This window comes from Oncorhynchus tshawytscha, linkage group LG04 (assembly GCF_018296145.1).
Source record: "Oncorhynchus tshawytscha isolate Ot180627B linkage group LG04, Otsh_v2.0, whole genome shotgun sequence".
Lineage (NCBI taxonomy): Eukaryota > Metazoa > Chordata > Actinopteri > Salmoniformes > Salmonidae > Oncorhynchus > Oncorhynchus tshawytscha.
The window spans coordinates 14,994,410-15,012,642 of record NC_056432.1 but is presented as its reverse complement, the minus strand read 5'-3'; the positions used below and the strand labels follow the sequence as shown (position 1 = coordinate 15,012,642).

Genomic DNA, 18,233 nt, shown 5'->3' with positions numbered 1-18,233 from the left:
GAAATGGAATCTGACCTGGGATCATAATAATACCATAGTGGTGTTGTGGAAATCAGTTACCAATAACACACTCCAAGGCTATATAGTAAATATAACTAAAGGACCCGTTCTAGTTAATCAGACGTGAGAATGGACAATATATGAATTCATTAAAAAGGTGGCCAATGGAGGGGACAGCTGGGTGATGCAGAGAATATAACAGAGATCAAATTTATCTATGATCAAAGTACGGCCAGTTCACCTTGGGAAAGTGTTGAGTGCCACAGTTTAACGACTGCTTTCAACACCTCAGCCTGGCCTCGGAGAAGAATAACAACACGTTGGCCTCGGATGAGCAAAAATAGCATGGCCACCAGTCATGCATCTGCAAGTCATGCATATGCAAATGCAGCAATAACAACACCCCGTGAACCAGGCGGAAATAATACTAGCACAACAGCATGCGACAAAACAGAAATGAACATAACACACACAGAAGGCCTAAAACAGAGTATGGATCAAGGGGGCTTAGATATATCATGTCTGAAAGGGAATAGCTCCAGGTACCGAGTAAGGCGCAGCATGCAGAGGCGGATTACAGGACCAGGCCCTGAAGCTAAATGGTAAACTCTATTGCTTGCTGTTTGGGGTTTCAGGCTGTGTTTCTGTACAGCATTTTGTGACATCAGCTGATGAAAGAAGGGCTTTATAAATACATTTGTTTGAGAGTCAGTTCTAGTGTGCTGACTGATGTTCGAACATGCAAGGATACATACATCTGGCATTGGAATGCTGATTTCCTCTCGCATGACTTCTCAAACAAGCTGATCTGTCTCTAAACCTTTGACACTGCAAGTGTTGTGCGAGGCCTGAGTCTTCCTGTGTGACCTCAGGCTAAATACAAGCAGGAAGTCAAAAATAGACAACATAAACATCATAGTGAATTTCTAACAAACTTTATTATGACAATTAATATGAGATATGAAAAACAAAATACTTATCAAGATAAACTAAGAACCATGTCCCAACACAAAATAAAATGTGTATGGTGAAAATTTCTTAGGAGGTGAATATTTCACAAATATTACCTTCCTCTTCCACATTGTAAAATGGTATTCCCCTTGACAATAAACAACACATCAAATGAAATCATCTGGTTTTGTAGACCAATGCACTGCATTGACAGTGGTGAGTCATTGAATGTCTGTCTTCCTTTAGTTTGGCTGTGATGTTGAGACCAACCTTGAAATGGCATCCTGATTGGTTATCTGCTCAGCTCACGTTGGTGGGTCCTTCCTGAAAATGTGAAAGTTGGATGTTGTTTAGTTTCCTTAAGCAAATTTAGCCACTAATAACAACACTAATGACTGCCCTTAATAGTAGTCATTGAGAACAGGCTCTGTGAATCAAAGCTGACAGGCAGGTCTGGTCTAGCAGTGTAGGCAAGTTGTATTGTGACATCACTGTGTTGTCTCAGAGACTCTTCAGACCAGATGAGAGCTCGAGCAGGGGTGATCAGCCTGTTTTTAGGGAAGATGGTCCTGGCCCACTGGGGGCCCTTGTAAAAGTGTTAGGTGTCGTCTCCATGCCTGTCTGCACTGCAATCATCCCCGGGCTGACCACCAGGTACCTACTATACCCCCTCCCTACAGCTGGCTGGCCTAGAGTGGTGAAACTGGAAAAGAGAGGAGGTTACCCTCGTCAAAAAAATACCATTTATTACAATCCAAAAGACAATCCAAAAGATTTTGGAACCTATCCTATAGGATTTTAACCTTTTGCACTCTATCTATAGAATATAATCCTTTGGAGTCCAATAGGACTGGTTTGAAAATCTGATAAAATTTTCAGATTGGATTCCAATAATTTTATTGGAATCCTATAGGATTTTTGACTTGGGTAAAATGTGTAGATCAGAGTTATTTTATAGCACAGACCCCTTGACTTTTTCCACATTTTGTTACTATTTACTATTTGTGTATTAGTATTGTATTTGCGAGACATTCTACTGCACTGTTGGAGCTAGAAACAAGCATTTCACTGCACCTACTAAAACACCTGCAAATCTGTGTACACGACCAATAAACTTAGATTTTTATTTGAATCTTAGGACAGGTATCAATCACCTTTGGTCAGCAAGTCAGTCATCAGGAATAACACTGAGTTGCAGAGATGTTATACAAGACCAATGGCATGGGGCATTGACTTCTGAGGTCTGAAACAACTGGAACACTTAGATTTTGGTAGTGAATGATCACTACCAATAAGGTTAGGATTGAGGAAGATTAGCTGATCCTAGATCTGTGACTAAGGGCAATTTCTACCCAGACCACCTTGCTTAAAGAACTTTGCCATTGACCTTGTCTGTGCCAATACTCTGCTCACCATGGCATCCTCTAGTCAACACACCATATGACTCGACGGGGCTAACAGATTTTACAAGGGGGGCCCATCTCTTCCCTCACCCCTAAAGAGAGGGAGAGACAGTGGGTTGTAACAGGGTAGGGAGATAAGAGGGCCTTCCTCAGACAGCTGCTTTAAGTTAGTGGGCTTCATGTTCAGACACTGTTGGACCCTTCCCTGGTCTGTGAGTCAGATTAACGTGTCCTGAGACGCACAGCTAGGGAACATGAAACATACAAAGGAACTTATCAAGGAAGCTTCCTGGGCCTGGTTTCGCAAAAGCGTCTGAAGGCTAAGTTAATCGTTGGAACCTTGGTAGGAGCATCGTTAAATCTCCGAGCTCTTTTCGAAAACCATTATTACTAAAGTTACTCTTGAAAACGCTTGTTTATTACCGACTACCTCAGACCACCAGTAGAACAGCTAAGTGCATAGTTAGATGCTTTTTTGCCCTTACATGTCACTTTATACACAAAAGATCTCTGCTAAACATAGAATGAAGCTGTTTATCTCTCTCTGTGTGTCACGTCCTGACCTTAGTTTCTTTTTTATGTCTCTATTTTGGATTGGTCAGGGTGTGAGTTGGGGTGGGCATTCTATGTTATTCATTCTATGTTTTCTGTTTTGTGTATTGCACCTTGCAGAACTGTTCGTTTGTTGATTTTTGTTCAAGTGTTAGTTTTTATTAAACGCATTATGAATACTTACCACGCTGCACCTTGGTCCTCTTCTCCTTCTACCACGCTACACCTTGGTCCTCTTCTCCTTCTCCTTCTACCACGCTACACCTTGGTCCTCTTCTCCTTCTCCTTCTACCACGCTACACCTTGGTCCTCTTCTCCTTCTCCTTCTACCACGCTGCACCTTGGTCCTATTCTCCTTCTCCTTCTACCACGCTGCACCTTGGTCCTCTTCTCCTTCTCCTTCTACCACGCTGCACCTTGGTCCTATTCTCCTTCTCCTTCTACCACTCTGCACCTTGGTCCTCTTCTCCTTCTCCTTCTACCACACTGCACCTTGGTCCTCTTCTCCTTCTACCACGCTGCACCTTGGTCCTCCTCTCCTTCTCCTTCTACCACTCTGCACCTTGGTCCTCTTCTCCTTCTCCTTCTACCACGCTGCACCTTGGTCCTCCTCTCCTTCTCCTTCTACCACGCTGCACCTTGGTCCTCTTCTCCTTCTCCTTCTACCACGCTGCACCTTGGTCCTCTTCTCCTTCTACCACGCTGCACTTGGTCCTCATCTCCTTCTCCTTCTACCACGCTGCACCTTGGTCCTCTTCTCCTTCTCCTTCTACCACACTGCACCTTGGTCCTCTTCTCCTTCTACCACGCTGCACCTTGGTCCTCTTCTCCTTCTCCTTCTACCACAGTACACCTTGGTCCTCTTCTCCTTCTCCTTCTACCACGCTGCACCTTGGTCCTCTTCTCCTTCTCCTTCTACCACGCTGCACCTTGGTCCTCTTCTCCTTCTCCTTCTACCACGCTGCACCTTGGTCCTCTTCTCCTTCTCCTTCTACCACGCTGCACCTTAGTCCTCTTCTCCTTCTACCACGCTGCACCTTGGTCCTCTTCTCCTTCTCCTTCTACCACGGTGCACCTTGGTCCTCTTCTCCTTCTACCACGCTGCACCTTGGTCCTCTTCTCCTTCTACCACGCTGCACCTTGGTCCTCTTCTCCTTCTCCTTCTACCACGCTGCACCTTGGTCCTCTTCTCCTTCTCCTTCTACCACGCTGCACCTTGGTCCTCTTCTCCTTCTACCACGCTGCACCTTGGTCCTCTTCTCCTTCTCCTTCTACCACGCTGCACCTTGGTCCTCTTCTCCTTCTCCTTCTACCACGCTGCACCTTGGTCCTCTTCTCCTTCTCCTTCTACCATGCTGCACCTTAGTCCTCTTCTCTTTCTCCTTCTACCACGCTGCACCTTTGTCCTCTTCTTCTTCTCCTTCTACCACGCTGGACCTTGGTCCTCTTCTCCTTCTCCTTCTACCACGCTACACCTTGGTCCTCTTCTCCTTCTCCTTCTACCACGCTGCACCTTGGTCCTCTTCTCCTTCTACCACGCTGCACCTTGGTCCTCTTCTCCTTCTCCTTCTACCACGCTGCACCTTGGTCCTCTTCTCCTTCTCCTTCTACCACGCTGCACCTTGGTCCTCTTCTCCTTCTCCTTCTACCACGCTGCACCTTGGTCCTCTTCTCCTTCTACCACGCTGCACCTTGGTCCTCTTCTCCTTCTCCTTCTACCACGCTACACCTTGGTCCTCTTCTCCTTCTCCTTCTACCACGCTGCACCTTGGTCCTTTTCTCCTTCTCCTTCTACCACGCTGCACCTTGGTCCTCTTCTCCTTCTCCTTCTACCACGCTGCACCTTGGTCCTCTTCTCCTTCTCCTTCTACCACGCTGCACCTTGGTCCTCTTCTCCTTCTCCTTCTACCATGCTGCACCTTGGTCCTCTTCTCCTTCTACCACGCTGCACCTTGGTCCTCTTCTCCTTCTCCTTCTACCACGCTGCACCTTGGTCCTCTTCTCCTTCTCCTTCTACCACGCTGCACCTTGGTCCTCTTCTCCTTCTCCTTCTACCACGCTGCACCTTAGTCCTCTTCTCTTTCTCCTTCTACCACGCTGCACCTTGGTCCTCTTCTCCTTCTCCTTCTACCATGCTGCACCTTGGTCCTCTTCTCCTTCTCCTTCTACCACGCTACACCTTGGTCCTCTTCTCCTTCTCCTTCTACCACGCTGCACCTTGGTCCTCTTCTCCTTCTCCTTCTACCATGCTGCACCTTGGTCCTCTTCTCCTTCTCCTTCTACCACGCTGCACCTTGGTTCTCTTCTCCTTCTCCTTCTACCACGCTGCACCTTGGTCCTCTTCTCCTTCTCCTTCTACCACGCTGCACCTTGGTCCTCTTCTCCTTCTCCTTCTACCACGCTGCACCTTGGTCCTCTTCTCCTTCTACCACGCTGCACCTTGGTCCTCTTCTCCTTCTCCTTCTACCACGCTGCACCTTGGTCCTCTTCTCCTTCTCCTTCTACCACGCTGCACCTTGGTCCTCTTCTCCTTCTACCACGCTGCACCTTGGTCCTCTTCTCCTTCTCCTTCTACCACGCTGCACCTTGGTCCTCTTCTCCTTCTCCTTCTACCACGCTGCACCTTGGTCCTCTTCTCCTTCTCATTCTACCACTCTGCACCTTGGTCCTCTTCTCCTTCTCCTTCTACCACACTGCACCTTGGTCCTCTTCTCCTTCTACCACGCTGCACCTTGGTCCTCTTCTCCTTCTCCTTCTACCACTCTGCACCTTGGACCTCTTCTCCTTCTCCTTCTACCACGCTGCACCTTGGTCCTCTTCTCCTTCTCCCGACGACAATCGTTACACTGTGGTTGCTGATAACTTCAAAAGTAGTTGACTAAAAATACAAAAGTTGGCAATGTTTTTGCAATTGGTACAAACAAGCAAAATATAAAAATATTATTCAAATTAAAACTGAGATGAGTGCATTAAAAGATCAATACAGTACAAGGCAACATGTAAAGTGTTGGTCCCATGTTTCATGAGCTGAAATAAAAAATCCCAGAAATTTTCCATAAGCACATATAGCTTATTTCTCTCCAATTTATGCACACATTTGTTTACTTCCCTGTTAGTGACCAAAAATCCAGCAGCATACCACCCTGCATCCTTCTAAAGCTAAGCAGGGTTGGTCCTGGTCAGTCCCTGGATGGGAGACCAGATGCTGCTGGAAGTGGTGTATGAGGGTGAGTAGGATGCACCCTTTCCTCTGGTCTAAAAAAAAAATCCCAATTCCCCAGGTCATTGCTGTAAATTAAAACGTGTTCTCATTGAACTTACTGGGTTGCCAAGATAATCCATCCATCCGACTGGTGTGGCATATCAAGAAGCTGATTAAACAGCATGATCAGTGCACAGTATTGGGGACAATAAAAGGCTACACTAAAATATGCAGTTTAGCCACAGATGTCTCAAGTTTTGAGGCAGAGTCCAACTAGCATGCTGACTGCGGGATGTCAACCAGAGCTGTTGCCATAGAATTTTATGTTCATTTATTTATCTACCATAAACTGCCTCCAACATCATTTTAGAGAATTTGGCAGTACGTCCAACTGGCCACACAACCGCAGACCACGTGTAACCAGCCCAGGACCTCCACATCCTGCTTCTTCACCTGCGGGATCGTCTGCTGATGAAACTGTAATATAGCCCTTTTGTGAAATCCATAGATTAGGACCTAATATATTTATTTCAGTTCACAGATTTCCTTACATGAACTGTAACTCAACAACATCATAGAAATGATTGCATGTTGCGTTGATATTTTTTTCCAGTATATTTCATGATGTGTACCAATGATGTGCCAAATCTGTGATTTAGTGCATTAGCCTTTTATAGAGACATTGAAACACTGGTCACTTCTGTTTCACACTGTGTATTTAAATACTGTATCCCTGACGTAACTCAACATAATATTTCTACAACTGTACATTGTATTTTAGTTTTGTTTATACACACCGCATATGTATTTATACACTGGATTCTTGACATAGCTTATTGTAATATATCTACTGCTGTACAAATCATTCTTAGTTGATTTTGTGTAAATGTTCCTAGGTTACATACGTATAGATTGTATTTGATTATTGCTACAGTGCTACTTGGGCTGTTAATCAGATTTGTCTCGCCATTCTTGATTTCTTGTCTTTTTTGTATTTTTTCCTCTTACATTTGAATTGTTCAACATGTTACTGCATTGTTAGGAGCTAGTAAGATAAGCATTTTACTGCGCCCGCTATAACATCTGCTAAACTGTGTAGGGTAAGCATTAGATCGCTAGGTGATAGTATCTCTCTAGGAGCTGATCCGTCATCAGTATTGGAGAATAATTATAATATTAATGTAAGATTTGAACGGAGAAAGTGGATCCAAGAGCAGAGCTGCCTTTCTTTCCATCCTATCAGTATTGACACATGCTCCAACTAAGCACTTAGTGGAAGTTCTTCCTACGTACTGTTTTGGGAAACACATGTGAGTTGTTTGGCCGTTATAGGAACAATACCCTGTTAAAACACAAATTCCTGTTAAAACACAAATTCCTGTTAAAACACAAATTCCATCGCTATTGGGAAACCAGGCCCAGAGCAGTAATCCCAATGGGATGACTAACCAAACACCAAATCTGCATACCTGCACCCAGTCCTACACGATTTGCAAATACACTTCTGTCAGAAAAGAGGTCACATTTTTTTCTTCCAATGAATCCAAGTAATTCCCAGCATAATGAAATGAGATTGAGTGAATCGATCATTTCATCCACCTACAATCTACCCAACTTTTGAAATTTCCTTCTGAGAAAAAGTGAGTTGATAACAAGAAACAGACTGCTTGCGTACTCATAGACTTGAGTCAGTTACAGTAAATAGATTGCAGAAGTGTGGGATCCATTTCATTCCCTACCCCCTTGCTGTAAATAAGTTAATCAGTACATACTGCTTCATAGGGGATTCAGAATCACATATTTGTGGGGAAAATCTCCAGATTCTGCAACCGAACACGGTTGAGAAACGTCACGTTGGCTAGATTTCAGCTGACTGTGCGTTAATTCATTGGTTTAAAATTGCAACTCACAATGAAAACATTGATTCTTGCTGTAGCTCAGCCACAGTTAAATGAAAAGAGCTAAGTGAGTGAGACGCTTTACAGTCAGCAGTCTAGCCAGGTTGCAATTACATGGGAGAAGGCATGATGGGTGGGAAGCTTGTCGATTGCCTAGTTTGACCAAGAGGCATGATAACAACATAATATCACAGATTGCTGATGAGAATAATGTAATTCATGCAATTAAGGAAAATGACTTTGAATAAAATCCATTTAGGATTTTCAAAGCATTTTATTTGAACAAAGCCCAATAATAACAGTTTTGGACCACCCATTGTAACAGCCTGAGGTATGAATTTATGATAGGGACAATAAAGATCTTGCCATGTTTCCGTTGGTCTTAATGCACATATACAGTGCACATATACTGTAGAATCATGCTCAAGACCACTCTAAAGCGAGGTCTTTATTAGCAAAATTATGGTCCTATTCAATCCATAGCGTTTGCCCAGTAAATTCAAATAAGAATATTTCACACGAGACACCGTACCGTCAGATAAACTTCTAAATCATATAACACTAAACAAGATAGTGTTTACTGTGTCCATGTTAAATCACTTCAAGGGAAAGATAGAGGCCAAGAATGTGGTTATGAGCAAAGACTCAACCATAGCTTTGTTAATCCAAAGGATGAGCTTGAGTGCAGGTATACGTTTATAATTGGGTAACCAGCGGACATATACACTCTTCCCACGTCATCCTTGGCCCTGCAATTTTAAAAAACAACAACATTTAAATAATTTAGCAGACACTCTTATCCAGAGAGACGTACAGAAGCAATTAGGGTTAAGTGCCTTGCTCAAGGGCACATTTACAGAATTTTCACCTAGTTGCCTCGGGGATTCAAATCAATGACCTTTCGGTTACTGGCCCAATGCTGTTAACCGCTACGCTACCTGCCACCATCTGCTAGCAGTTTGGGGAAGATTGTAATGATACTAAAGTAGGCCAAGTGAACATAGAATACTGATAATACAGGAGAAGAAGCTAACCGTCTTAGAACACACACATACACACACATACACACACACCAATTAGACTCGGAAACACTGGGCTCATCTGGTTGTACTGTACATGCACACTCAGTCTCAATACACTCAGTCACTACAAAGATACTCAGTTGCCGAAGAGGATGAAAACCACTCAGGGATTTCACCTTGAGGCCAATGGTGGCTTTAAAACAGTTAAAGTTTGAAGGCTGTGATATGAGAAAACTGAGGATGAATCAACAACATTGTAGTTTCTCCATAATTGTAACCTAATTGACAGAGTGAAAAGAAGGAAGCCTGTAAATAATAAAAAATATTCCAAAACATGCATCCTTTTTGCAACAATTCACTTTTTGTCCTGAGTGTTATGTTTGGGGCAAATCAAATACAACAAATGACAGAGTACCACTTGCCATATTTTCAAGCATAATGGTGGCTGCATAATGTTATGGGTATGCTTTGAATTTTTAAGGACTGGGGAGTTTTTCAGGATAAAAATAAATAAATAAACAGAATGGAGCTAAACACAGGTAAAATCCTAGAGGAAAACCTAGTTCAGTCTGCACTGAGAGATGAATACACCTTTCAGCGGGACAATAACATAAAACACAAGGCCAAATCTTGACCGGAATTTTTACCAAGAAGACAGTGAATGTTCCTGAGTGGCTGAGATACAGTTTTGAATTAAATCTGCATAAGAACAGCCCTTAGCCATGGTATATTGGCCATATACCACACACCTCAGGCCTTATTGCTTAATTATACCATGGCATTTTTGAATACTCATTTTTGATTGGCTTGAAGGTCATTCTAGAGTGTGCATTAAATCCCTATAATGCATGGTATATCAGCACGGTATAATTCAATGGCTAGTTCATTCTTACATGTTCTATGTTTGAGCTGCTTTTGAAAGCAAAAGTTGAATTGAAAACATTAACATTATTGCATTGTTGATTTAGATTTAGCAAGATAGGACTGATGGTTGGGTTTACTTAAACCAGCAAGTCTATTTGGCTACCAAGGTAACTACTGTAGCTATCTAGTAAACTTGCTAGCTGCTTCAGTGGATGTTGAACACAATTCCACCGGCAAACAAACACATTTCTAGTGGCAAATGTGTTCAATTATAGTGATGGTATAAAAGGGATAATCAACTCAGGGCTCTATGCATTCTCTGGAAAATAACGCAACTCAGTGGAAGGTTAGTTCCACTCCGCTAGTGCATCGTGGAACACACCTTCCACGTCATTCACTATTTTCCATAGAACGCATAGCCCCTCACTGATTATCCTGTACAGATTTATTGAATAATTTCTCTAAAACTGTCAAATTTGTTATTTTACACAATATATTTCCACAGCACTGGCAAACCATGATTGACCAACTCCCTGACCAACATGGCTGACCTTAGGACCATCGTAAGAAGGTTAATATCCGCTCTAGTCTTCTAATTCCTAATTCTATGGTTCCACTCTTGCATGCAGCATCAAATAGGGACAGGCTATAAAAAAACAGCTTCATAGAATAGAATCTCAATCAAGCACAAAACATGAGTTTACAGGTCCTTATCGTGACACAATATTCCTTGTCAACATTGTGTGAATTGTAAAGAACAGGAGTCATATGCAATATACACATACCCACACTGAGGGGCTACAGTAGCCACTTTCTGATCATTCGTGAAATGGCAGATCATGTTCCCTTTTTGGTGCTAAACAGACTTACAGGCCTGAGCCCCAGGGCAAAATATGGCCCCCTCTCTCTCACACACACAAGATGGCACAGTCAGTTCAAAGAGGGGCAGAAGGAAGGCCTACTGCTGTGTTTGTAATGCCCTGAAATGTATTCCTCCAGTTTCCAACAGCCTGCCTGCTGCCTGACCTACATACCTGTACCACCCCCGGCGTGAAGAGCCGCACTGCCCACTGCGAACACCAAGCTTGATGGGTAATGTGGTCTAACATTGCTGGGCCAACAAAACCAAATAAACTCATGAAAGGAAAGTTACCATAACTAAGAGGAGCACTGAACTGTTCAAATGTCTTCCTTTCTAGAAAAAAAAGTCAGTACTATTTTTTGGATTTTCAAGTCCCATTGATTCAAATCAGATTCAGAGCCAAACATAACCCATGATGCTATGTTTTTTTGGAGCAAACTGAACCTTTGTATCTGCCAAGCCTTAAGAAAATGCTTCCCAACAAGCAAGATCATTCCAATAGTTATCTAAAAATACTGGATGACCTACAACAGACTGCCTGGGTAAAATGAACCAGTTAATTCACTACAATTGTTTCAGTAACAGAATACTGCAAAACCCTCAAATTAAAAGACACAGAAGTTGCACAGGGAAGTTGTACAGGGAACACAACATTCTCTAAATATTGCTTGTTGACTGCAGGAGCTGTGTCAGACATTACAGTACCAGCACAGTGGGTAGTCTGAACACCACATACCTATTCCCCAGACAAGGAGCCCTATATCTCTTCTCCAACATGGCAGGACAAGCAGCAGAGCAGGAAGAGTCCTGTCATCACCAGGACTGAGAGAAGGGTGCAGGTGCACACTTAAGTGAATTAAGATGATAAGCAAGTCATTGGATGCTTAATTTGAGGCTGGCATAGCAATCAACGCTTTCTCACTACCAGTGTTAACCTTTTCAGCTGCCAGGGATACTCTGGGTTTGACACATATAAGCCATAATATGGTATTACATGGAAGTCTAGAGTCTCTAGAGATTGAGAAAATAATTTCAAATTCTCTACTTCAATCTCTTCCTCATATACAGTACCAGTCAAAAGTTTGGATACACCTACTCATTCAAGGGTTTTTCTTTATTTTTACAATTTTCTACATTGTAGAATAGTAGTGAAGACATGGAAACTATAAAATAACATGTATGGAACCATGTAGTAATGAAAAAAGTGTTAAACAAATCTAAATATATTTTAGATTCTTCAAAGTAGCCACCCTTTGCCTTGATGACAGCTTTGCACACTCTTGGCATTCTTTGGGGGCTCCCGAGTGGCGCAGCGGTCTAAGGCACTGTATATCAATGCTAGAGGTGTCATTACAGACCCTGGTTTGATCCTGGGCTGTAGCACAACCGCCGGTGATTGGGAGTCCCATAGTGTGATGCACAATTGGCCCAACATCGTCCGGGTTAGTGTTTGGCCGTGGAAGGCCGTCATTGTAAATAAGAATTTGTTCTTAATTGACTTGCCTAGTTAAATAAAGGTTAAATTCTCTCAAAACAGCTTCACCTGGAATGCTTTTCAAAGAATTGAAGAGTTCCCACATACACTGAGCGCTTGTTGGCTGCTTTTCCTTCACTCTGCGGTCCAACTCATCCCAAACCATCTCAATTGGGTTGAGATCGGGTGATTGTGGAGGCCAGGTCATCTGATGTAGCACTCCATCGCTCTCCTTCTTGGTCAAATAGCTCTGGAGGTGTGCCTGGAGGTGTGTTGGGTCATTGTCCTGTTGAAAAACACATTTTAGTCATGCGAAGTACAAACCAGATGTGATGGTGTATCGCTGCAGAATCCCGTGGTGGCCATGCTGGTTAAGTGTGTTTTGAATTCTAAATAAATCACTGACAGTGTCACCAGCAAAGCACCCCCACACCCCCACACCATCACAACTCCTCTTCCATGCTTCACGGTGGGAACCACACATGCGGAGACCTGTTAACCTACTCTGCGTCTCACAAAGACACAGTGGTTGGAACTAAGAATCTCAAATTTGGACCAAAGGACAGATTTCCACCGTTCTAATATCCATTGCTTGTGTTTCTTGGCCTAAGCAAGTCTCTTATTCTTAATGGTGTCCTTTAGTAGTGGTTTCTTTGCAGCAATTCAATAATGAAGGCCTTGTTCATGCAGTCTCCTCTGAACAGTTGATGCTGAGATGTGTCTGTTACTTGAACTCAGGAGCTTTTATTTGGGCTGCAATCTGAGGTGCAGTTAACTCTAATGAACTTATCCTCTGCAGCAGAGTTAACTCTTTGTTTTCCTTTCCTGTGTCAGTCCTCATGAGAGCCAGTTTCTACACAGAGCTTGATGGTTTTTGCGACTGCACTTGAAGAAACGTTCAAATTTCTTGACATTTTCCAGATTGACTTACCTTCATGTCTTCAAGTAATGATGGACTGTTGTTTCTCTTTGATTATTTAAGCTGTTCTTTCCATAATATGGACTTGGTCTTTTACCAAATAGGGCTATCTTCTGTATACCTCCCTTACCTTGTCACAACACAACTGATTGACTCAAACACATTAAGGCAAGACATTTAAAAAAAACAACTTTTAACAAGGCACACCTAATAATTGAAATGCATTCCAGGTGACTACCTCATGAAGCTGGTTGAGAGAATGCCAAGAGTCTGTAATGCTGTCTTTAAGGCAAAGGGTGGCTATTTGAAGAATCTCAAATATAAAATATATTTTATTCTTTAATAGTTTTTTGTTTACTACATGAATCCATATGTGTTATATCAAAGTTTTGACGTCTTCACTATTATTCTACAATGTAGAAAACTTCACCAAACATTTGACTGGTACTAAACATAATGTACAGTACTAGCTACTCTGAGGGAGGCTGAGTGGGACATTTCATTGTGGATTAGGGTTTGCAGAGGGATTAGCAGCAGCATGGCCTCCTGCTGTCATTAATAGCATCATCAGGTCATAACACACAGTGGTCAGAGGTCAGACTGGCTCCTCAGACACAGCCTCCAAGTCCAAGTTTCCCTAAGGCACAGGTCTGGGACCAGTCTACCCTCCCCAAATCCATTATGATAGACATTACGTGAGGGTTGGATGCTAAATTTTCCACCATAGTCCCATAATCCCTGTGCCCAAGAAAGTGGAGGTAACCTGCCTAAATGACTACCGTCCCGTAACACTCACGTCGGTTCAGTGCCTTGCAAAAGTATTCATCCCCCTCCTATTTTGTTGCATAACAACCTGCAATGTTTTTTTGGGGGGGGTTCATGTAATGGACATACACAAAATAGTCCAAATTGGTGAAGTGAAATTTAAAAAATAACTTGTTTTTAAAAAATCGCAATTTTGGGGGGGAGAAAGTGGTGCGTGCATATGTATTCACCCTCTTTGCTATGAAGCCTCTAAATAAGGAGCAACCGATCTGGTGCAACCAATTACCGTCAGAAGTCACATAATTAGTTAAATAAAGTCCACCTGTGTGCAATCTAATTGTCATGTAGTTATGTCCTTGAGCTGTTCTTGTCTAATGATGTTCTGTATTATGTTATTTTGTATTATGTTTCATGTTTTGTATGGACCCCAGGAAGAGTAGCTGCTGCTTTTGCAACAGCTGATGGGGATTCTAATAATATACCAAATACTAAATACATGATCTGACACATGATCTCAGTATTTATATACACCTGTTCTGATAGGCCCCAGAGTCTGCAACACCACCAAGGAGCACCACCAAGGAGCACCACCAAGTAAGTGGCATCATGAAGAACAAGGAGCTCTCCAAACAGGTCAGGGACAAAGTTGTGGAGAAGTACATACAGTGCCTTGCGAAAGTATTCGGCCCCCTTGAACTTTGCGACCTTTTGCCACATTTCAGGCTTCAAACATAAAGATATAAAACTGTATTTTTTTGTGAAGAATCAACAACAAGTGGGACACAATCATGAAGTGGAACGACATTTATTGGATATTTCAAACTTTTTTAACAAATCAAAAACTGAAAAATTGGGCGTGCAAAATTATTCAGCCCCTTTACTTTCAGTGCAGCAAACTCTCTCCAGAAGTTCAGTGAGGATCTCTGAATGATCCAATGTTGACCTAAATGACTAATGATGATAAATACAATCCACCTGTGTGTAATCAAGTCTCCGTATAAATGCACCTGCACTGTGATAGTCTCAGAGGTCCGTTAAAAGCGCAGAGAGCATCATGAAGAACAAGGAACACACCAGGCAGGTCCGAGATACAGTTGTGAAGAAGTTTAAAGCCGGATTTGGATACAAAAAGATTTCCCAAGCTTTAAACATCCCAAGGAGCACTGTGCAAGTGATAATATTGAAATGGAAGGAGTATCAGACCACTTCAAATCTACCAAGACCTGGCCGTCCCTCTAAACTTTCAGCTCATACAAGGAGAAGACTGATCAGAGATGCAGCCAAGAGGCCCATGATCACTCTGGATGAACTGCAGAGATCTACAGCTGAGGTGGGAGACTCTGTCCATAGGACAACAATCAATTGTATATTGCACAAATCTGGCCTTTATGGAAGAGTGGCAAGAAGAAAGCCATTTCTTAAAGATATCCATAAAAAGTGTCGTTAAAGTTTGCCACAAGCCACCTGGGAGACACACCAAACATGTGGAAGAAGGTGCTCTGGTCAGATGAAACCAAAATTGAACTTTTTGGCAACAATGCAAAACGTTATGTTTGGCGTAAAAGCAACACAGTTCATCACCCTGAACACACCATCCCCACTGTCAAACATGGTGGTGGCAGCATCATGGTTTGGGCCTGCTGTTCTTCAGCAGGGACAGGGAAGATGGTTCAAAGGCACTGTATCAGGGTTGGGTTATAACTAAATAACCAAAACCTTTGAAAATCCCACGGAGTGCCATTAAATCCATTATTAAAAAACTGAGAAAATATGGCATCACAACAAACCTGCCAAGAGAGGGCCGCCCACCAAAACTCACAGACCAGGCAAGGCAGGCATTAATCAGAAAGGCAACAAAGAGACCAAAGATAACCCTGAAGGAGCTGCAAAGCTCCACAGCAGAGATTGGAGTATCTGTCCATAGGACCACTTCAAGCCGTACACTCCACAGAGCTGGGCTTTACGGAAGAGTAGCCAGAAAAAAATCCATTGCTTAAAGAAAAAAATAAGCAAAAGGCCAAAAGGCATGCGGGAGACTCCCCAAACATATGGAAGAAGGTACTCCGGTCAGATGAGACTAAAATTTTGCTATGTCTGGTGCAAATCCAACACCTCTCATCACCTGAGAACACCATGCCCACAGGGAAGTATGGTGGCGGCAGCATCATGCTGTGGGGATGTTTTCCATCGGCAGGGACTGGGAAACTGGTCCAAATTTAAAGAATGATGGATGGCGCTAAATACAGGTAAATTCTTGAGGGAAACCTGTTTCAGTCTTCCAGAGATTTGAGACTGGGACAGAGGTTCACCTTCCAAGCAGGACAATGACCCTAAGCATACTGCTAAAGCAACACTTGAGTGGTTTAATGGGAAACATTTAAATGTCTTGGAATGGCCTAGTCAAAGCCCAGACCTCAATCCAATTGAGAATCTGTGGTATGACTTAAAGATTGCTGTACACCAGCGGAACCCATCCAACTTGAAGGAGCTGGAGTGGATTTTCCTTGAATAACGGGCAGAAATCCCAGTGGCTAGATGTGCCAAGCTCATAGAGACATACCCCAAGAGACTTGCAGCTGTAATTGCTGCAAAAGGTGGTTCTACAAAGTATTGACTTTGGGGGGGGTGAATAGTTACGCACGCTCAAGTTTTCATTTTTTTGGTCTAATTTTGTCACGCCCTGACCTTAGTTATCTTTGTTTTCTTTATTATTTTGGTTAGGTCAGGGTGTGATGATGGTGGTATATGTGTTTTCCCCTGTCTCTGGGTTTTCTCGCACTCACCCTGAGGTGCGTGTCCCCAGCCCGGTACCACCAGTGCCGGCACCACGCACCAGGCCTATAGTGTGCCTCAGCAGTCCAGTACACCCTGTTCCTCCTCCCTGCACTCGCCCTGAGGTGCGTGTCACCAGCTCAGTACCACCAGTGCCGGCAACACGCACCAGGCCTACAGTGCGCCTCGGCAGTCCAGTGCGTCTGGCGACAGTACCCGGTCCAGAGCGTCCGGCGACAGTGCCTGGTCCAGAGCGTCCGCTGACAGTGCCCAGTCTAGAGCGTCCGGCAACAGTGGACGATCCAGAGCGTCCGGCGACAGTGCCCAGTCCAGAGCACCGGCGACAGTGCCCTGTCCAGAGTGTCCGTCGACAGTGCCCAGTCCAGAGCGTCCGGCGACAGTACGCAGTCCAGAGCGTCCGTCGACAGTGCCCAGTCCAGAGCGTTCGTCGACAGTGCCCAGTCCACAGCATCCGGCGACAGTACGCAGTCCAGAGCGTCCGGCGACAGTACCCAGTCCAGAGCGTCCGGCGACAGTACCCAGTCCAGAGCTTCCGGCGACAGTTCACAGACCGGAACCTCCCACGACGGGCCACAGTCCGGAACCTCCCACGACGGGCCACAGTCCGGAACCTCCCACGACGGGCCACAGTCCGGAACCTCCCACGACGGGCCACAGTCCGGAACCTCCCACGACGGGCCACAGTCCGGAACCTCCCACGACGGGCCACAGTCCGGAACCTCCCACGACGGGCCACAGTCCGGAACCTCCTACGACGGGCCACAGTCCGGAACCTCCTACGACGGGCCACAGTCCGGAACCTCCTACGACGGGCCACAGTCCGGAACCTCCTACGACGGGCCACAGTCCGGAACCTCCTACGACGGGCCACAGTCCGGAACCTCCTACGACGGGCCACAGTCCGGAACCTCCTACGACGGGCCACAGTCCGGAACCTCCTACGACGGGCCACAGTCTGGAACCTCCTACGACGGGCCACAGTCCGGAACCTCCTACGACGGGCCACAGTCCGGAACCTCCTACGACGGGCCACAGACCGGGGAATCGAACGGCAGGCCACAGTCCGGGGTCTCCAGCGAAGGTCCCCAGTCCGGGGTCTCCAGCAACGGTCCCGGCGATGATCATCAGCCGATGATCTACGCAGCGAGGGTCCCCAGCCCGGGGCCTACGGCGAGGATCTGCAGTCCAGAGCCTCCGACGATGATCCATGGGTCTGTGCTACAAGAGCGGACTCTTGTAGCACAAAAACCATAGACAGCACCCTCCTGTCTAGGGTTTTTGTATGTTTATGGGGTTTTTCTAGTCTAGGTGTTTTTATGTCTATGGTTGCCTAGATTGGTTCTCAATCAGAGGCAGCTGTTTATTGTTGACTCTGATTGGGGACCATATTTAGGTAGCCATATGCCTTGGATTGTTTGTGGGTTATTGTCTTTGTGTAGTTGCCTGTCAGTACCCGTGTCTCATAGCTTCACGTTTGTTTTGTTGTTTTGTATAGTTTGTTTAGTGTTTATTCTTCATTAAAAGAAGA

General features: G+C 44.5%; 1 long non-coding RNA gene across 1 annotated transcript; it reads left to right on the top strand.

Moving 5' to 3' along the window:
• Nucleotides 1-381: 381 nt before the first annotated feature.
• LOC121846343 lies at nucleotides 382-11,821 on the top strand. Its single transcript, XR_006083193.1, has 3 exons — nucleotides 382-602; nucleotides 10,398-10,463; nucleotides 10,892-11,821. It is a non-coding gene; the product is annotated as an uncharacterized LOC121846343 (long non-coding RNA).
• The last annotated feature ends 6,412 nt before the right edge of the window (nucleotides 11,822-18,233 follow it).